Here is a 22,040-nt window from a genome sequence, read left to right as displayed (position 1 = left end):
CCAACACGTCTCCGCATGTCGCTTTCTGTTGACTAGTAGCTGCCACTGACATAATGTTACTCCCCAAAGCTTATACCTGTAGCTTGACACCCTGTTCCCTCCCCCAGACAAAAGAAGTGAATTTGTGACCTTTATATCTACTCGGAGCATTGTTTATTTTGATTTCTGAAGTCTGTTTTTAGGGTTGGAGAGCATGTTTTGTTATTTCAAAGAAAAAGAGAATTACTAAACAGAAAGAGTCTGTATTAGGCAGCTTTGTGGAAGAACAATGGGGAAAAAGAATAGATTTGGAGAAAAGGAGAAGAGGAGGGAGAAGGTAGGAAGGAGGGCAGTCAGAAAAAGCAGAGAAGTAGAAATTGCTGACGGAGGGAAGGCAAAGCCTCAGCTCCCGTAGGCTGCACCAAGAACCAGCTCTCATCCAGCTGCCAGAGGAAGCCCTGGGGTCTGGCTTGGTGTAAACAATGAGTTAGAGATCACATCCCAGCAGCAATAAGAGCATTCACTGTTGGGACAACTGGAGAGAGTGAAAATGGACAGGAAAGACTCCAACCGCTGGAAGAGCTCTGTGCTCTGTCCTGTCGCCCAGGGCACATTGGGGTAGAGAAGTGTTTTCATCCAGGGCTCCGTTTAAGGTTCAGAGAGCAAGGGAGCCCTCTGGTCAGACTGGGCCCTGGTCAGGAATCCAGGAGCGCGCCCCTCACATCAGTCCTTTGGCAGCACACACCGCCAACACTCACCGGGTAACAGTTTCCCGAGTGCATCTCAGGGCCACAGCCCCCATACACTGGGGGCGGGGGGACCACTGACATGGTACCTATTCAGGGAGCTTGCAATGGGGAAACAGGCAAATACAGATATGACTATGGCACAAGACTTAGTGTATTTCTTCTGGGAAAACCAATAAAGGAAATGAATAAGATGAAGAGGGAGGAATCAACAGGTAGACAGAGGAGGGCCAATGATTGCCCCTGGGTTTTGTTTTTTTCTACCCTTGATAGAGAGAAAGCCAAAGGCTCCAGCTGGGAGAGGAGAAAACAGAGGGGTGCTGTAGGCGGGTGGTTTTCTATCACAAAGGATGAAGAGCTGCACTTTTGCTAGTCCAGGCCTGCTACCAGGACGATACACAGAACCAGTCGAGGCTGTCCAGGTCTGGGTGCAACCTGGCATCTTAGAGCATCAGGGGTGTCTTCAGCAGCACACGGACCACATCCCGAATGACCTTCAGCCTCTGGGAACTGGCTTGGAATAATGTCTAGGGCATGCCGCTAAGTGAAAAAACAAGGTGCAAAAGAGTGTATACAGTATGTTACCTTTTCTGTAAGAAAGAAGTGGAAATAACACCTATACAAACACACGCATTTTGTAAGAAGAAACCCATGCTGGATAAACACAAACAAAAACATTTACCTACAGGGATCAGTGGAAATTGGATGGAAAGTATAAGAATGAGAGTGAGTACTTTTGCATACATATATATGCCATGAGCATTAATGAATTAGTCTTTAAACCATGTAAAATAAAATTAACTACAAAGAAGTCCTGAACTTTGCTTTGTGGGTTTGTATTGAGTACTAATTTTGAACCTATTTTGCATATGTTGGAGATTTGAACACATGAGTAAATATTTTTACATTCTTGGGAACCAGGTGTATGGCTGCAGGAAAAGGAGAAGCAAGTAGAATGTGGAAGGGAAGGAAGAACTCTGTAGTGTGGGTTTGAATCGGAGGTAGCAGTATATATATAATCCTCACCCAAGGACATTTTTCCATTTTTTGTGCAGGTAGAGTGGGAGGGAGAGAGAGAGAGAGAGAGAAACATTGATGTGACAGGGACACATTGAGTGGTTGCCACCCGCACGACCAACCAGGGCCGGGGACAAACTGCAATCGAGGTACGCGCCCTTAGCGGGAACCAAACCCGGGTCTCTCCGGACCACAGGCCAACGCTCTAACCGCTGAGCGAAACTGGCCAGGGCGAAGGTAGCAGTATAAACCCATAATTTCCATCCCCAGCTCTTCTCACTATAAGAATCTAGAAGCATTTGCACTCTAGCTATGAACACCCTATCATTCGGATCTGCATTTTTTATTCTTCAATCAAAGGAAGCAAGGCTCCTTGGAGACAAGCTGATTTTAGGTCTTGAGCAGGTAAATTTGGAATAGCTTGTGTCTGAAAGCTAGAACTAGCTAAAAACAAATGGAGTTCCTGGTGCTGGTCAAGAGAGTGTAAGCCCATGATTGCCTATGGCCGCCACTGATTAAACTAAAATCTCTGGACAAAATACAAAAAGCAACTAACTGCCTTGATGCCATTGAAAGTAAACAAAAGAAGAAAGATTAGGGGGAAATGTCAAAACTTGGAGAAAAGTCATTATTATCAGTGGGGAGTTTTCCGGTATTTTCTTTCCCAGTTTTACCTGCCAGCTTGGACCCAAGGGTAAGCTCATCTGGAACCTCCTCGCCCACCAAGCATGTGCATCGTCTTAAACGAAATTCTATCTTGTTTCCTTGGTTTAAGCACAGGACAGATGGATAAGGCAGCACACTTTGTTTTGCTGGAGAAATAGCTTGTACATTGGAGCAGGGTCTCCCTTGATTACTCCAGGACCTCCAGTGGCAAAGCCCCATCCTGTTCCCAGAGATGCAAAAATATGAAGACCTGTTGGCTCCGGTAAGTGCCACTTATGGAACATATAGTCTTAGAACATGCTTCTTTCTTTCCCTCCTTCACCCATGTACTGCTGCCTGCTGAGATCAAATTTTTTTAGAGAAAAATATGCTTGATTTCAACACACACATACACACACACTCATGCCTCTATAGAAAACAGCTTGTATTTTGCAATCTGCACCCAAAAAAAAAAAAAAAAAGCAGTCATTCATTATATTAGTCATTTCTTCCTGCTATTTCCCAAAATAGCTGCAAAATGAGTTTGGTACTTCTTAATTCAAATAACCAAAAGCCTGCAGTAATTATACTGTATTTCCATGTACCTTGATAAATTGAGCATGATCACAAAGCAGTTCTGTGGCCGTTTTCTCTTAAACAACTGTTTTCATGAAATCTAAAAATGACTATAATTAATCTTTGTATTTGGGGATTTCTGGAACATCCCTAAGTAATTGTCTCCAGCACCACTTCTCTGAGAACAGAATGATGGCTCAGTTTCTAAACACAGACTGATCTTGGAGAAGCAAGTGCAGCTTAGCTCCCAGAAAAGCAACAGATCACACGAGTTTCTGAGATCACAGACTCCATTACGTCACACGTATTTATTCTACGAACGCCCCTCCCCCACCACCGCGCAGACTTTGTAAAGTTAGAACTGTCTGTAGCTGGGTCTGTGACCTTTTATCCAGAGCCAAATATCACATTTCCCTTGGCGCGCTTGGCTCCCAAACTCAGAGCTTTGCAGACGTTGAACTGGAGATGCTGTCGCTCTTGGCATCAGATTGATCAGGCTAGGTGCTGACAAGTCTATATAAATAAAAGAATCAAGATCCAGGTGCTTTGCATTAAAGTCAAAGTAAAGGTCTTCACCTCTCTGAAAGCACTGACAAGTCTTAGGACAACTTGCAACGTCTCCAGGTTTCCCTGCGGTGCTTCTCAGGCTGCGCACGCAGCCCTGTCTGCCCGCGCACCGCAGTCGTGCCTACGTTTAAAGTGACCTGAGCCTCCTGGAGCACTCGGGCCATCCCATACGGCCAGGACTACTTCACACTGTCCCGTTATTTACTTATTGCCTGTCCTCAACTAATCATAAAATGATGTTCTTTTCCCCCCCTAGATAATGCAATTAAAGGACAGTAAAAATAAAAATAATACAGTAAAGCTTTTCATGAGTCTTGCCAGCCAATCCCTGGAACAGCCCCTGACCATTAAAGAGGGAAAGCTGGTCCCACCTGTGTCCAGGTGGAAGCCGAGGTACAGGGTCAGCAGCGAGTATGAGGGAGGCAGACCCTGGCAGCACCCGCTCCCCCCACCCCCCTTACCTACTGCTCTGTCCCAGGACAGGCTCTCTCACCATTGCCAACCAGGGAAACTAAGGGCACTCTGGAGATGTTGGTTTGTACCCCTTTCCTGTTATACTTCTCCTTCCCACAGCCGAGTCCAGCACATGTGGGTGCTGAAGAGAGACAGGCAAAGGGAGACAGTGCTCCTGCCCCCCGGAAGTAGAAGGGCAGGAATATGTGCTCTGAGTTCCAGCTGAGGAAAATCCACAAGGTGCTACGAGAGGGCTGGGGCTGGGCAGAGGGGGGATGTGTGTGCGGAGCTGGGTGGGGGCACTGTGTGCAGGCTGGGGAGGGGGAACTATGGCTGTGTGCAGGCTGGGGGGCTGTGTGCAGAGCAGTGTCATGCATCATGGTGGGAGTGCACTCGGGTCAGCAGGATAAGAGATGACGGTTCAGAATTGGGGGTGAGGGCTTGTTCCCAGCCTGCTGAACATGCTGGCATTGCTCCCCCAAGCCACAGATAGCATTCGAGGTTTAATATCCAAATTGCTCGTTTTGAAATGTGTCTACGTGAATCTATTTAAAGTCCTGTCTCCTGCGCAGTGGTGCATTTGATATATGAGTTTTGATTTCATTTCTCATTTATTATTCTTCGTATTTAAATTCAGAATGTGTGATTTTACCCTGAGAGCTCTGAGGAGGACTGGGAGTAAAATGGGGCTAGTCTCTCACTTCCTGGAGGTGCAGTTATCTGAACTGGCACAGCCAGCCTCACTTCTGAGCTCGCTCTGGGGCCAGGACACATGGCTCGGCTGCTGCTGGTCACACAGCTGGTGACTGCACATAGGAATGAGCATTCTGTCCCTTCAGCTGTGTGCCTGCCTACTCCTGGGGTCTGCAGTGGAAGCCTCTGGCTGCTGAGCTCATTAGACACCCTGAGGTTGTCCTGGCTTCCCGAGCAATCTCGTGAAAGGACAGCATTGGGATCCCCCCCTGACAGCCCCTGATTGGAGCTCCGATGGCCCAGCGGGGCTCCGGGAGCTGGGATGAAAACACTCCTGAGCCTCTCTGCAGCCCCAGGGGGATCACAGGCTCCAGGACCTGAGTGGCAGGCACCAGAGCTGCCTTAGTTTAGAATAATTCCAAGGTGGGACCCAGCCACGTAAATGCAGCTTTGAATCTAATCTCTCCTGAACTGATTGGCAATTATGCTGCCATGCGAGGTGCAATCAGATCTGAAATCATCTCCGCCCCAACTGTTGCTGGCACCACCGCCTCTCCTCCATGCAGCCTGATGCAACACCCCACCATGCCGAAGAAGTCAGGATGTTAAAACAGGCTACGCACAGTCCAGCTTATCCCAAAGGCCCCTGGGCCGAGCACAGCTGAAAGACAACCAGAGGCCTTTGAGCAAAGAGCTGACACGGGAGAGGAAGTGAGGCATCTGTAAGGAGAGGAAACAGCCGCACTAAGGCCTGAGGCTGGAGCAGGAAGGAGGTCACCGTGGCCAAAGTGGACTGACCAGAGGGGAGTGTTAATTAAAGACGTGGGGGGGGGGGGGGACATGAGCCGGACTGTGGGCCATGCGCACAAGAGGGGCAGCCTCTTGTTCCAAGAACCCTGAGGTCAATCACTCAGCACCTGCCATGATCTCTCTCTCTGTCTCTCTCACTCTCTCCGGGTTCCGTTGCCCTCAGATTCTTGTCAAGGAGAACTCTCACGGATCAAGGAGCAAGCAAAGCCATTTACGCCAACCCAAGCAGTGAGATATCCCACACACAGCTACACATCCAAGATGGAGCAAATCTCACCCGTCGTTCTTGCTCCAAATCATTCACCGGGCCTTCGTTGCCCAAAGAATCAGGTCTACATAATTTCCTGCCATCAAGGCCCTCCCCAGCATTACACCCTCTCTTTACATGCTCAAAGTCTTCTCCTCCAACCAACCTCAGATGCCCCACCTCAGGTACCCTGCAAACACCTCATTTTGCCCCCTCTGCTGAGAGATGTGTCTTTCCACTCAGGTTGTCCAAGTGCACTCTTTGTCTGAAGGTCTGAAGCAAATTCCATCTCCCTTTGGGAAACTTGCCCTGAGTGCCCAGACCCAAATTACTCCCTTCCTTTAAATGTGCCCCCTTGGCACAGGCAGCTGGCATGTTCCTGAGAACAACTTCCTCTTTCATGTCTCTGCACCTTTGTAAATGCTGTTCCTGCCTATAATTCCTTTCCCTTCCCCTCCTTCTCCAAGACTGAGATCGGTGGGCGCTGGCTGTGATCTCACCGGGCACAGACGCCCACTCCCCTCCCAGCGTTCCCATGGAATGACCTGCTGCTGCACGGCCAACCTGTGTGGTATTCAAGTGTTTACTCTTTTTCTCCCCCACAAAGTTGAGAATTTCTCGAGAGCATGAATTATAACCAATGTCTCTGTACTTTGTAAAGTACCAGGAATATAATAGATATTTATCTATCGAATCAAACTCTTACCCCACCACCTTTTCTTTTCTTAGCAAAAGGAATATAAGGTAGTATTGCAGCTCAAGAATAAACGCCAGTGAAGGCATCTGTTAATTTTTGCAGACCTGAAATAAAAGACCTTGCTACAGATCTTCAGAAACATCCTCTCATGTAATGAGCGTTGAGGGTCCTTCCTCCCTTTGTTCCATCTTTCCTCCTTGAAAGAGAAGCACCTGAAGTATAAGTTTTTAAAAGCCATAAACCCTGGGCCTGCTCAGATCAAAGAGGAAGAAAGTGTGCACGAGAGTTTAGCTCACAAATGAAAAGGATGCTCCTCTGCCTCACCCCTCACAAAATGCATTCTCTGGTGCAAAAGGAAAGAGAACAGATTCATTTTCTTCCAGAGCAGACAGGGGCTGAATGGGGCACTAAGGAGGTGAAGGGCACAGAGAGAGGCTTGGGTGCTGCATCCGGCTTCTCAGACACGACCCTGCTAGGAGCACATCAGGGTGTAGTTGGAAAAGCCAGAAAGCCTGTGAAAGGCCAAACCAAATAAAGTGCCAAAGAGACAGCAAACACTTCAACCAAAGGTGTACCTGTGGTTTGAACAACAGACAATTGTGAGCCAATTGGCCAAACTCTAAGTCAAGTCATGACTGTGCAAGGGGAGTCTCTGAGACTGAGTAAGGAGGGTTGCTGACTCTGCCTCCCCAGGGATGCCAGTGGCTCCAGCACACTGGCCCTAGAAGGACACAGCAGCGGGAGTGCCCTGGGGACCAGAACATATCTGGGGGAAGGACGAGAACATCAGTTCATCCCTGATGTGCACAGCAGACCTGAGAGTCCTTGTTTTCACCTGACATTGAGTATTTTTAATTTTTTAAAAATTCTTTATTCCAGACCGCAAACTTTGATTTATTTTGTTTTTCTGTTTTTGTTTTGGCAGCTGTTTTTCCAGAGTTTCTATCTCTGTGCAGCTGTTGCTCCCTGTAATCTTTGAACTAGTGCAATAGTCTTCTGCAAAGTGCTCACTTTCTTATTAGAATGCAATCAGGAACATTCCGCTTCGGGCTGTTGCATTTTCTCCGTAGTTTTATTTCATTACAGTTTATTGCACGCCCAAGCCGCTACATGAGAAGTACGTTCACACCTGAAGAGAAAGGCTAAGCCCAGCGATCGCCCCTCAGAAATGTGTTCTAAATCTAACGATTTTTAAGTGAGATGGCATCCACTAGTTGCTGAACTCGTCCTTGTCTCTTTTTGAAATATATTTTCTAACAGCAATTCTGTTCGTTACATCAAATTGTCAACTTATTAAATATCTTTCATGATAATAAGTAGATCACAATGGTAATGGAAAAGCAATTCATTGAACTTTGACTGACAAGAGAAAGATGATCACGAGGCTCCGACACACAGAACATTTATTTGCTCACCTACGGAATTGCTACAGAGGCTAGCTAGTGAAAATAAACTGTTATGCTGATTTCAGCAAATATAGAAATGTCTCAAGAACTTTCTTTTTGAACTCCTGATATTTTGGTCCTGTGATAAGGAATTTTATCAGTATTAATAGCAGTTTTCAGGAAGGAAGAAACAATCATGAAGTTAGATAGAAACAGTAAGTGGATAAGCAGGAAGGTGTGTTCACACGATGGTATTCAAACATCTGTCTGTTGAGGTCTATCCTTCCTAAAAGGCACTAAGCAGTCCAGACGATGCCCTGAATTTGATACTATTTCAGCCGTCCTATGAAATGTGTCTTGAGGAAAAGCATCAGTGGATGGGTAGAGAAACTATAGCGACTGGCTTAGAATTCTAGAAACTTGAGAAATGTCCGCTTTTCCATACAAGTTGTCTAACTTGCGAAAACATTTCCAAATTTGCTTACAGCCATATTAAAATCTAGATAAGGTCCATCATTTACCAGAGGGCTTCTTTGCTTTCTTATCTGCTTTTGAGGAATCTTGTAATAAGACTTTTTTTTTGGTCTATAGTGCTTTTTCAATCAATGTCGCTGACACCAGATAATTTCACTACAAGGGATATATCGCACTGGCCCGGTATGAACGTTGACCTAATTTAGTTAATCTTAGATTATTTATCCAGAATATCTTGTCTGTGAATATTTGAAAATGGGTGACCATTATAGTCTTTCAGGGAAAAAACAGAAAAACAGAAAGCCAATGAGTGTCTCTCTAATTTTATGACATGATGAAGCAAATGAGGCCATATATTAAATACCCCCAAGAACAAGTTAACTGGGAAGGTAGAACTCCCATACTGCTCGTCTGGTGCCATGTGCCTGGCTTTCCTCTGCTCTAGGCCCTTGTACCATTTTTTGGTTATTTTACTCTGAGATGATTCTTAAAAAGTAAAAAGAGAATTGACAGTAAGTAGCTAAATTCTTGTAGTTTTTTCCCCTTTAGTTATCTAAGTTGAATACAAGCAAATGTGAGTCATCACAAAAATAACAACCTGTCACACTGGTAAATACATCTGCATCCTATGTGCCCAAAGTAAGGTTACTTGAGTTTTTAATGGCTCTCAGCAAGATACATGCTAATTTTTTTTTTTATCCTCACCTGAGGACTTCTCCATTTTTTGTTCAGACAGAGTGGAAAGGAGAGAGAGGAAGAGAGAGAGAGAGAGAGAGAGAGAGAGAGAGAGAGATCGACGTGAAAGGGACACATCGAGTGGCTGCCACCTACAAGACCAACCAGGGCCAGGGACAAACTGCAACCGAGGCACACGCCCTCAGCGGGAACCAAACCCGGGTCTCTCTGGACCACAGGTCGATGCTCCAACTGCTGAACCAAACCGGCCAGGGCACATGCTAAATTTTTAATTATTCCTCTGGCAACTTTTCAAAAGAAGCAGTTTGATTAAAGTATAAAACATTTTTATTATTATTTTTACTAACTGAGCAGAAGCCTCAAATGACAACTGTGATATTTTCCAAGGAGTTAACACAAAGAATAAAACATTGCAATGAGCTTACCCACAAAACCTTGATCATTCCTCTTATTCCACAATATTTTCTTTTTCCCTTGAATTTAATTTAGCCAAAAGTTGAACCATAAATGGACATACTAGTAATAAGCAACAGATTTCCTTTTATGATAGAAACACATTTTTTAATTCTATCAAAAGTTATGTATGAGATACTTCCAATTTATTGGTAAAATAGACTCACTTCACATTTTGCTGAATTTTTTTATTAATTATATAATCTCAACATAAGTACATAAAAATTCAAGGTGTGTATGTCAAGTATACATGCATGAAGAATTTTCATGTTGCAGTTATAATAAGTTTATTAAAAACAATGTTCTTCGAGCAATCCTTTCTTGCTGTCATCAAAAAATGAAATATAATTTCTAAGTTTTATAATTTTACTGCTAGAAATCTTATCTCTAAAATGTTACTGTAGGCTACTTTTAAATGTCTTTTTTTTTTTAACACATAAAAAGCTTACAAATATGTTTTATTGTAACCTCCTTGATCAAGGTATTACTTCATAGATTTCTAAAGTTATGAGTCCAGCCTGGCCAGTGTGGCTCAGTGGTTGAACATCAACCCATTCACCAAGAGGTTGCCAGTTCAATTCCCGGTCAGGGCACATGCCCAGGTTGTGGGCCTGATCCCCAGTGGGGGCATGCAGGAGGTGGCCAGTCGATGTTCTCTCTTGTCGATGCTTCTCTCTCCCACTCCCTCTCCCTTCCTTTCTCTCTAAAAATCAATTTAAAAAAATTAAAGTATGAGTCAATTTTAGGGGAAAATATGGAAGAAAGTCCATTCTTGCTTAGTAGAAAGCATTTTCATGGGATATAAGTTCTTCCTCAAGCTTTTATGTTTTGTTTTGTTTAGGGTTGCCGTGGTGGTGGTGGGCGGTGTTGGTAATACCTTGCAGAAGAAAAAAATAAAGCATAAAATTATCAAAATGCTGACCTAAAATTTGAAAATAGCAGGAAAAGGGTTGCTTCAGCCCTGTGTAGACATTATATAATAACCTATAGTAATTTACATCTCCTCATTATCCAACATTTGTAGCAAGATTCTTCAAAAGTTACTTGAGAGTTCATTTAAGATTGCTGACTGAGATCACAATACAGTAATTAGATGGAATTAAAGTTAAAATGAAAAGAAAATGAATCAAGCAATAGAGTATAATGTGTAATGTCCCCCATCCCCCACCACACATTCTCATGAAAGAAAAGAAGATTTGATAATATATTATGTTACAAAAGCAACTTTAACACGGGGCTGGGTCTGTATTCCCTCCAGCGAAACCACGAATTCAGCATTTTCCACCATTTCTGCTTTTCCTCTCCCATGTCCTGAAGGATCAGTGGGAAAGTCTAAGGCTACACAGCAAGCCAAAGCAAGGCACAAAAAGGAGCCACGTGAGTCAAATTCCCAACAGCTACACTTTTAAAACATAAAAAGAAGTAAAATTCATTTCAAGATTGCATTTTATTGTATCCAATATATCAAAAATATAATCATTTCAACCTGAAATCAGTATTAAAAATGATGACTCTGGTCTCTGCGTGCTTTCTTTCCCACTACATCTGTGAAACCGGTGTGTGATGGGTACTCACAGCCCTTCCCCCTCAGACTGGCCAGACTTCAAGTGCTCAGCAGCCACACATGGCCAGTGGCTACCATGTTGGATAACAGAAGTCTAAGTGGGTGGCCAAGGAAGACATCCTGGGAGAAAGTATAAACCTGGAAGAGTTGGATACAACGTGATAATTCAATCTACTGGCAAACTCAATCGGATGCTTTGAGAGCTCAGAAGAAAGGGGTTCAAATAAATTGCCCTTGTCCTTCATCAACGTCACTTTCTTTGCTGTATTTGTTGAATTCCTATAAGGATTTGTGCACTGATCCCTGTGTGTATCTAACAGAGTATTCTTTCCAGCCTTTTGATTTCTCCTCCCAGGAGGATCAGGTGCTCAGGCACAAGCCAGCCTGTGACTTTGGGACCCCAGAGGAGTGTGTGTGTGTGTATCAGGTGTGAGAGTGAACTTGTGTGGCTTTGTGTAGCATATGTCTGTGTGTGAGAGATTCTGAGAGTTTGTGTGTCTGAGTGTATAGAGCGTGTGTCTTGTGGGTGTATGCATGCATAAGAATGTGTGTGGCATGTGTGAGAATGAACGTGTGTGAGAAGAGGAGAGAGACATGGGTCTCCAGGTCTCCAGGCCCTGGCCCAACCTGAGTGGACACCCTGGAGCCACTTCTGAGAGGAAGAGGCCCACCTTGGCCATTGAAACTTTCCTGCGGCCATCAGCCGGGCCCTCAGGAGGGCCTCCTCAGGGCTTCAGCACATTCTGAAAACCCACAATGAAGTAGGCACTGTTTATGGAGAGACACTGGTGATCCAGACCAGCAAAATTTTGTCTCCCTGAAACTCACATCATCCTTCCTGCCTCCCCATAGCCAGGACCCCCAGAAAGCAGCCTCTGTCTTCCACCCAGTGCCAGTCATTTATGGCTTTGCCTGCACAGGGCGAGTCGCAGGGCAAGGGCACCTGGAGGGTGCTGGAGAGGCTCTGCAGCCCAGGCCCAGCCTGGAGGGTCGCAGACACACAGACTTCCAAGAGCAACCACAGGGTCTGACCTGTGACTCTCCGAAGCCTGGGGGCCCGAATCATACAAGTTTCCTGGGAGCATTCTAGTCCAGTTCCTCCAAAGGTGTCCATAATTTCCAAAAGCTTTTCTTGGAATGGCAGCGACAGCAGCCTCCACCTTCACCCCCGCCCCCAACCGAACAAGACACACCCAGTGGGGCCTTTGATCCATTTATTTCTCTGTTCTCCTTGTCGTGTTTCCAAGAACATGATTTGGTCGCACTCCTCTTCCAAATCCTACCCCCACAGTTCCGTAAGGAACTGGGAGAGCAGCCGAGGCCGTGGGGCTGGAAGGCAGAACCCGGCCCTTCGCCGCCTTCAACTTCGACGCTTATTTTTCACCTTCGGGCTAGAAACTGGCTTGGTGGCTTTCTCCACGTTGACTGCCTTTGCCTGGGAAAGTCCGGCCCGCAGCCGAGGTAATGAGAGAACAGCGTACCCGGGATCCTGTAAAGGAGCAGAGGAAGGACACGTTAACAGGCCGGTGGGCCTAGGGAGAACACAACCTTGGCAGGAGAGGGAAGCCTGCTCTGGAACTCCCGGCCTCCCAGGAGTCTGGAAACGAAGCTCCGCCCGGCTCAGGGTCCCTCGAAGCTGACGGCGGCCGGTGCACCACGGGGTTGCAGCGCCCGCAGGTGCGGGTCGGGAGGGACCCAGCAAATTGCTACCGCGCCCTGGCGCTCAGCACCCACCTCACCGGCCGCCGCTCTTAGCGCCAGGCGCATCCTTCCTGCCTTCTTGTTTCTAGAAACAAACGAATGAGGTTAACCCTGGAAGCTGGGGGTGGGGGCGAGGCGACGGAGAGGGAGAAGATTCATAATCTCAGCAATCGGGAGAACAATTACATAAATCACTAAGACACGCGTCACGGTGGGCACTCGAAGTTGGTGAGCTGTGGGTAACAGCGCCTCCGAGGAACGTCGTTGCCTGCGTAACGAGCTTGCTTTATGGCGCACAATTGCTCTAACGTGTGGTTTTTAGTTCAATCTAAAGAAAATAATTTCAAAATCTCCCACTGGCGCTATTATAAAAGCAGAAGATGGTGTCTTTGTTAAATTCACCCCACCTGTTGACTTACTGCTCTCGGTGCATTTAAACTTGCAAGCAACTCAGGAGAAAATGCGAAAACCTCAAAATTTGAGTTGCTTAAGTCAGAGGTCTGAGCTCAGAACCCCAAGGACGGGTTTTTACGTTTTTGAATACACCAGAAAGAGGAAATTATGGATCATCAGCGGTTGTCACTTGAAAAATTCTCTCTCCTCTTTTTCCCTTCCCAACAGAGGGGGATCTGGAGTTTGAAACTTGTCACGGAGAAGAGAAACCTTTGCCCAGAGACTGCTAATGAATTCGGATTGTATAGTTTTCAAAATCTGATGTTTTGCAATGATGACATGAGTGTGGCAACCGAGGGTCCAAGGCGACAAGTCTGCGCAGCTGCTCCGCGCTTTGAAATGCCCAAGACAATGGGCGCCAGTGTTCCCGGGCGCTTCGCCTCTCCACTCCATTTGCATAGTCTGTTCTGCCTGATTGACCAGCGGGTCTGTCGCAGGGACCAGCATTGTTCACAGATCACTTCAAGATGGCCGAGATGACAAGATTCAGGTGAGAGATGAAGTGGGATGATTCCAGAATGCCACAACAAAAAGCCGCCCTGGGAAACTCGGCAAGGGCTGGAGCAAGCTGACTTCGGAGGGTGGATTTACTCGCTTGCTTTTAAAGACCTCATCAAGTTGCTGGAGGGGAAAATTGAAAACTTAAAGATTTGAACAGGAATTTACAAATACCCTACTTGGGGGGTAACTTGGGGTTCTTCTTTATCTAAAAATCCAATCATTTCATTGCATTCTATGTCGCTTTGTTCTTTCACTTTTAGGAGTTTGGGTTACACTGCCAAAGGAAAACAGATAGCTGCATTCTGTAGGGCCAAGAACTGTCACGAATTGAGGCTGAATTTGCTAGTTTTTTTTGTTTTTTTTTTTTTTTTTTTTTACAAACACCACTTTGAAAAGTTGTGGTGGTGGTCCCTTGGTTGGCACATCTGAGTTGCAGAAGTAAATGGAATCTAATAGTTTAGTTCCAAGTGACCAGCCACACGTAGTACTTGGCTTCCGCAGTCAATCGCTTCATACTTCATTGCGCACAACGAAGTCACGCGCAGAGAATCTCCACCCACCACCACACGGATTCTCACTTGACACTCATGTTTTGACTTCAGCTCAGAAAGACAAAATCTTTGCCATACAAGTGCCTTTTCCCCAGAGGCCTCGATTCCATCTGCCATCGAGTTCTACCCCTAACACAGGAGCACCGTGGGGATTGCCGCACTGGGACGTGTTTCCACACCCAAGGTTTTCGCTCTTGGGGATTTCAATCACCTGGAGAGTCAAGATTGATATTGATTTGCAGAGATGGGGATCTCGGGGGAGGGACCTAAGGCGGGAACAGATGGATGGGGCAGGGTTTGAAGCTAGAGGAAGCTAGTTTAGGGAAGGGAGCATCTTTTCTGCGGGGCGGGGGGAGGGGGTAGGGGGACGTAGGTTGTCTTTCCTCCCAGGTCCAAAGACTTGACTCTGCGGACCCGGAGGCCGCCTCACCGTGCCCCCGAGGGCCTGCTCAGGCCCAGCTAGACCCAGCCTGCGCCTGGCCCTCCTCATCTTCCTGGCCCCTTCTTCTCCTTCCTTCGCCCTCCTCCCCATACTCCTCCTCTTCTTTTCCCCGCCTCCTGCACCCCTACACCACCCACTCGAGCAGAAGCCAGTCCTAGAAAAGGCTCCCTACACCCCGCCCGTGGGCACCAAACCCCGGGCACCCCGGGTCCCGGGTATAAGCAGGCAGGCCCGAACGGGCCCACAAGCGCGAGGGAGGCGTTCCCAGCCCCCCACCCGCGTTCCCAGGCCCCCACCCGCGTTCACTGTGAATTGCAGCGACGCTCATCTCGGGAATATAACGATTAATCCAACCGCAGGTTTCCAGATAAGTGATTGTGATGGAGATTGTTGGCGAGAAAATAGACAATTATCCGCTGTTAGCTTTACATAAAGATCGCATTAACTCAAATTAGTTATCAGACAAAAGAGCGTCGGCGTGCGCGCCCGGCCGCCCGCGCCCTGTCCGCGAGGACTCCGGGGAACAGCCGGTCCCAGAGCGCGGCTGGCAGGGCCAGAGGCGAGGGGGCGCGCACGAGCGAGACCCAGGCCCGGCCCCACACAGAAACTCGAGTGCTGCGCTCGCCTGGAAGCGGCGCGGGGCTCCCTAGGCTGTCTCCGGGCGCCCCAGGGGAACCCCGCGCGACAGCTCCGCCCCTACCCCGCCTCGGGTCCCTTCTACACCCACGGCCCCCTTCCCGGCCCTGCGTCCCTACTTTCCCGCTCTCTGCCCTTCTCTCTTTATGTCCGCAGCCCCTGGCTTGCGGTCTTTGGGCCGGAGCAGGAGACGTCATTCATTCTCAGAGTGGACGAGCCCTCCTCCCTCGCGGCGGAATTAGACACGCAGCGCTGGAGGCCTCGGCCACGCGGAGCGCTCTTCGACAGGGCGGGCCTGTGACCTGCCGCCTCGTATCTCTGCGCGTAGTCACTGTAGCTACAAATACACTGTGTCGGGTCGACCTCTGCGGGACCCCGTAGCCACGAGGACGAATGGGAAAGGCAGGCTGGGGGAAGAAGGCACTGAGGGACGTTCAGAGCTGAGTGTCGGTGGCCTGGGGGACCGAAGGGGACCTGCAGCTCCAGGCTGGAGAGGAGGAGGGCAGTGCAGTCTGGACTTGGGATGAACAAACGTTTCGCACTGTCCGCGCACCGGGTTGCCTCCTGCACGCTCTTTTCTCCTGTATACGTACTGGTGTTGACAGGGCCCATCGGGGCACAGATTTCTCTGACGCTGTGTGTGTAAACGCACAAACTGCCGGCAGCGCCCCAGCCCGGCCGCAGGGCCCGGCGAGATCTCCACTCCCACCGACGCGCGCTGGCGCTCCAGCGCGGGCCGGCCTCCCGGGCCCCTAGGGTCCCCGGGCCCCGCTGAATAGGGCGGATAATGACCCCCGGTTCCCAAGGCAGGCTTTCTGCTGCCTGGTGAGCTTGGATTTGTGTGGTCCAAGCCTTTCCCAGCTTGTCCCATTCTGTCACCGGGATAAGGGGCTCCCTCGGCTCGTTTGCACCTGCGTCGCTTTTGGCTCCTTCAGGAATGCGCTGAAGCTTGTAATCAGCTTTGTGAAGCCATTGAGTGCACGGCTGAGTGAAAGTTCCAAAGCTCGAGGAAAACTGGCCTGCTGAATAGGAGCCAGCATGGGGCTGCTCTCCAAGCCTCCGCGCTGCCAAATTCCAGCAGAGCCCCTCACAATCGCTCCGCGCGGGCTCCACCGCTTCCCCACACTGAGAAAAGTGAGAAAAGAAAGGCGAAAATACCAGTCACCAAGGTTAGTCGTTTGTTCCAGATTAATGGCAAACGGCTCCCTCTCACTGTGCCACCTCCCCCCAACCTTACCAACCTTAGCTCACCAATTTAGGAAATATGACAGAGGGGAGGGGACGACGGTTATCAATAACGCCTCATCTTTTTTACGTTTTCAGCGTGGAGGTCCTTCCATCTCCCATAGCTGATTTCCAAGTCCAAATCCACCAGTGAGTCTCTGGAGACTTCTTGTCAGTCTCTAGTGCACCTTTCACTAGAGGAATCAGATGAAGCCAACCCTAAAAATCTGCCAAATTAGCACTAGAAAGCCCCCCAAACATTTCCTCTAGGAAACAAAGCAATAAACCAGTTCTATCCCTTCTCTAGGTCACCCTCACCCCATTCAGCAGGACTCGTGTCCCCAATAACAGATGTCTTAGATTTCAGTGGCTTTGGAGGAGAGGAGAATGCAGAGAATATAGAACTTCTAAAACATGTAAGATCCTTTTGTGTGTGTGTGTGTGTGTGTGTGTGTGTGTGTGTGTTTCCTCGATAAGATGACTTGAGAACTGAAGGAAGTGTTGGAGCTGTGGCTGCCCCTCTATGGCACGTGTTCCTGGATGCAGTTCTAGGATGGGTGTTCTCTGAGCTATTACTTGCCTATGAAGAATCTAGGCCCCTCAGACAAGCACCTCCTAGGGCTTCCTTGCGAGCTTCTTGGTCCCTCTCACCCTATCAGGGTACATGGAGGGAAGGAGGTTCCAGGCTGGCTTTCTCTCCAGACAAGGAAATCTCTTGCAGCCAATGGATCAGACAGCTTGCAAAATGCAAACTCATACCCATCAACATTAGTCAAGACATACCAGTATCCTGTAACTGTCAGCTCATCCAGGGTGGGGCTCTTTCTTTGTGTTGGTACACCCCACTGGCTCAGAACAGTGCCTGGCACATAGGAGACATTGGTTGAATGAATGTTTTCTCTGAACTCAGAGCCTGGAAGCAGATCTGAAGTATAGAATCCTTTCTTCGGATTGTATATAAGGCTCTCTCTTCTGTGAATCCTAATAGACATGACTTGGAGAAAAAAAAGTGAAGGCAACATCATGATCTCTGCATAAAAACTCTCTTTACAATTGCTGTGATTTTTTTTATCTTAAATCCTCACTCCAGGATACTTTCTTTTCCATTTGTTTTCAGATACAGTGGGAGGGGAGGAGAGAGAGAAACATCAATGTGAGAGAGACACATAGACTGGTTGCCTGTGGCACAACCCCGACCAGGGCCGGGTTTGACTGCAACCAAGGTACGTGCCCTTGACCAGAATAGAACCCTCAACTCTTTGGGCCGACCCTCTTATCGCTGAGCCAAACCATCCAGGGCGCTGTGATTTCTTTCTTTCTTTCTTTCTTTCTTTCTTTCTTTCTTTCTTTCTTTCTTTCTTTCTTCTTCTTCTTTTTTTTTTCTTTTTTTTTTTTTTTAGCTAATTAATTCTTCCCACTGTGAATTGGAAGCCTTTCCTGTTATGAGAACACAAATACACCATTTTTAAGATTTGATCTGGATTTCCATTCCTTCCAGTAAATATCACCTCAGTTCTGCAGGGTTTTTTTCCTGCCCCAGCACCTTGCTTCTGTGGGTGAAACATAATGCCTGACTGCTGCTCTGTGCTAAAAATAGTCCCCTGGTGGATGGAAAGGCTTAATAGGCCTCTTTAAATACCTAACTTATTATAAAGCCCTGAGAAGAATAACATTACCAGGCAGAGGAAGGAGAGGAGTGCTCCCCCTGTGGATGCCCTATTACAGGGTTTTATGAGACCAGGAGTGGGCAAGAATTCTGTTGATACAAGAAGCTATAACATCTGAAGCAGCCTGTTTGAGTGAGGAAGAGACTGTATTCAGAGATCAAGTGATATGCCCAGAAGTAATCAGGGGCATCCTGTCTGTTGTCAGTAATAACAATAAAAAATAAGTGAATAGTTTGTCCTGTCTTAAAACATATCAGACAGTTCTGTTTAAGAGCAAGGTAATCCTCCCCTTCATACACTTCTGAGCCACCAAAAGTGAAACAATGAGAGAATTTGGTGCTCAAAGAGAAGTTAAATATCTCTCCATGCCAGGGTTTTGTGCATTCATTCATAGATGCTAAAATGCTTTAAACATCCCAGATTCATACCACCCATTTTGATATTTAAAGTTTATTTTTTTTACTATAAAGTTTGATGTGTTGTTTTCAGCAGTGTTTCTCCTTCCAACTACTCTCAGTAACAAGTCAGGAGGATATGCAGTAATTCAGAAATTAGTGAAATTTTCTTCTTGGTGGGGGCATTGGATTAAGAGGCTGGGAGAGTGTGAAACAAATCAACGTGTAATTGTATGATAAGGCTCTCACGAGGAATTTATTGGCCAAGTTGCTATTTCTATTCCTGCCTAATCTCGTTTAGCACATTCATTCTCTGCAATCTGTCTCCATAATCTTCTGTGGCAGAATGGCAGCCAATAGAAGCATGCATGTTTGGAGAGAAGAGAAAATATGCAGAAGCGTGATAAACTGATGCTAATTATCCATATTTAGGACACGGAGTGCAGAAGATCAAGGTTTACAAATAACAAACCAGAGCCAATGATGATGGCTTCCTCGTGTGGAATATGTTGGAGGGGACCAGATAAGGGTTTCACGGGCAGGAGAGATTTACTGGTCAAAGGGTTCACCTTCCACTCTTCTACTTTTATATAGCAGTAAATTATTTAGGCTAAATTCACCAGAACATTACTCTTTTATTTGGCTATGTGCCATGACTTGCTCTTTCTTTGTGTCCTTTCAATGCAAATCCTTGTAGTGTAACATCAGTTGATAAGGGACAAATAATTGAAGTAATAGGTAATTCCCTTTAAATCGTACATATAGGACGGTGAGGTAATGCTCCCAGGAAGAATGAGATGAGGTAAAGAGCAGAGGGCTGAAAGTGAAGCAATACCAACCTCCGCGGTTAAATGACTTCTCTGCTAGTAAAAAAAAAAAAAAAGAATATAGATATTTGTTATATGTATGTGTGTATATGTCTCTGTGTGTTCCATAAGCCAGCAAGCTTGTGGTAAGAAGCAGGTGTTCATTCAAGCATTGAACTGATGTCTGTTTTTCCTCTTAGAAATCTTATTAAAAGTTTAAAAAAATCTAAACATAGTTTTTCTCTTCTGTATACTGTCCCCATATCACCTCAAACTGACCTAATATTTGAAATTGGCTCCCAATCCTCTCCCAGACTTCTGGCTCTGAGAAAAGACATAAGAAGCATTCAGGTTGAAATGCCGTGTGGCGTGGCTGAGGGGTCTGCCGGTGGAGACTGTTCTGCATTACAATGATTGCCTTGCGGAGTTTCCAGGAAACAAGCACAGATGTAGCTCAGTGCTCTGTTACACATTTTCATGCTCATCTTGAAACTTAAAATATTAACTAAGTTCCATTCACTGGTACTAATTTTGTTTTTTCCTTTCTTTTCTTTTGACTTATCATCAGCTTTGGTACCAATCAGAAAACTAGTCTCCTTGCTTCATCCTTTGAGAGTCTTGTAGAGTTTTCATTTGTAACTTTTCAGTCGATGGTGAACGAGGCAATAGGAACCCTCTGTCAAATACACATTGCAATCTAGTGTGAACCACTTATTATAAATACAAGACTTTTTAGAATAAAAAGAGCCATGCTGAAGTTTGAGTATATAACTTATAATTCCTACATAAAGAAGCATTAGGGAAGAATAGGTGATCTTTGGCACAAACCATGTTTCTTTTCCTTAGACTCTATGAACAAGAAATTAGCCACAGGCTATTACCACACATATGCACTTTTTCTTTTCAACAAGCCTAAGAAGCTATCATTGTAGGATGTATTTTTATTTTACATGGCACTATAAAAGAACTCTGCCAATTATAATTGTAAGTTGTCACTACTGATAATAGTGTATTTAGATTCTAGATACGATAAAGCAAAACAAATGCGTGTCTTAGAACCAAGGTAATACAGCATGCACAGTTGTGTTATTGAATAAGGATTTTATAATATTTTGCCCAAAATATTTTAAAAATGACCCATTACTCTATAGAATACAACTTTGTTTAAAATTAATAGATGTAAAATACAGTCATGCACAGCACGTATGACTGGTCCCGTAACTTTATGGTGGAGCTGAAAAATTTCTATTGCCAAGTGACTTCATAGATGTATTAACTAATGCATACTCATGTGTTTGTGGTGATGCTGGTATAAAAAATCCTACTGCACTGCCAGTTGTATAAAAGGGCAGCACATACAGTTACGATAGCAGACTGGACTATATAGGTTTGTGTAAGTACTGTATGATGCTCGTACAATGACAAAATCACCTAACAACTTATCTCTCAGAATATATTCTTGTTGTTAAGCATCACATGACTTTAATATATAGTCAATACATATAATATATACCGTATACTTATACATGGCTTAAAAAGCATAGAATTGAGACAATTATTTACTCAATTCATTAAAAAACAGAAAAATATTTTTGCATCAGTAATAATCTAGCAATTGAGCCTAAAGATGTAGGTTGCTGACATTTCTAGAAATTACCTAGGCTAGAGAAAGAACTGCAATTCTTCCATTTATTTGATGCATGCGGATTCTAAAAAAATAGATGTGTAACACAGACATGTTTGGTGTCTGCCAAAGTAAAATGCATAATTTAAGCTTGTTTTAGTGTGGTTTGGTTTTGGTACTCAGACTGGAGGTTGCTGATTTGGATAATTTGGTTCCCAGAATCAGCTTTTTTCCTAAATTATAGGATTTTTACCTAAGTGAATAGTGGCTAAACTACCTATGTACACTCTCTATTCACTAAACCTCTCTTCCCTCACTGACAGCCACTAATTCATCTGTGGAAACTAGCTAGCCATCATTATGGAAACAGACTAAGTTCAGAGAAAGGTCAACAATTATTTTTAAAGTAACCAGTTAAATGCAAGGAACCAGTGACTGTTTTCCAGTTGAAGCTGTCACATTTTAACTTATTTTTAAGATTAAATTCAGTGCTTTCTTTGCAAATTAGTTTGAGTTCATCTATTTGTTCAGAGGCAGACTTCCACCCCACTAGAAGTGTACCTTGGCAGAATGTGGAAAAGCAAGCAGGTGGGAAAAGTTACCCAATGAACAGACCTATGGATTCTAAATGTGGGTGCTGTCCCAGCCATGCCCTTCCAACTGTGCTGTGTGTGTGTGTGTCTGCATGCATGTGTGAATGTATGTGCATGTCCAAATATATGCCCACACTCACTGGTGGTGTCCACATTGTAGCAAGTCACAATGCATGGCACGTCTTTTTCCTGGTGGAGCTAAGCACTAATTGAGTTGGGTTGGAGAGAAAACATGGAGATGCAGAGATGCCTGGGAGAAGATTAAAGGAAGCTGGATATAGTACAACTCTGCGTCAGTGTCTTTCTGGGCACCACCTTTGTTCTTCCTTGTAGCTCCTGATACCAACATTATGTAAATGTGAGCTCTGTGCTCAATTCCCACTCTTGGGGCTTTTTCTCACTCTGAAGTGAGTGGTTACTTTGGTATGTGGCTATGTTCTTTGTT

This window comes from Molossus molossus, unplaced genomic scaffold (assembly GCF_014108415.1).
Source record: "Molossus molossus isolate mMolMol1 unplaced genomic scaffold, mMolMol1.p scaffold_m16_p_9, whole genome shotgun sequence".
Lineage (NCBI taxonomy): Eukaryota > Metazoa > Chordata > Mammalia > Chiroptera > Molossidae > Molossus > Molossus molossus.
Note: the sequence above shows the minus strand (reverse complement) of the source record.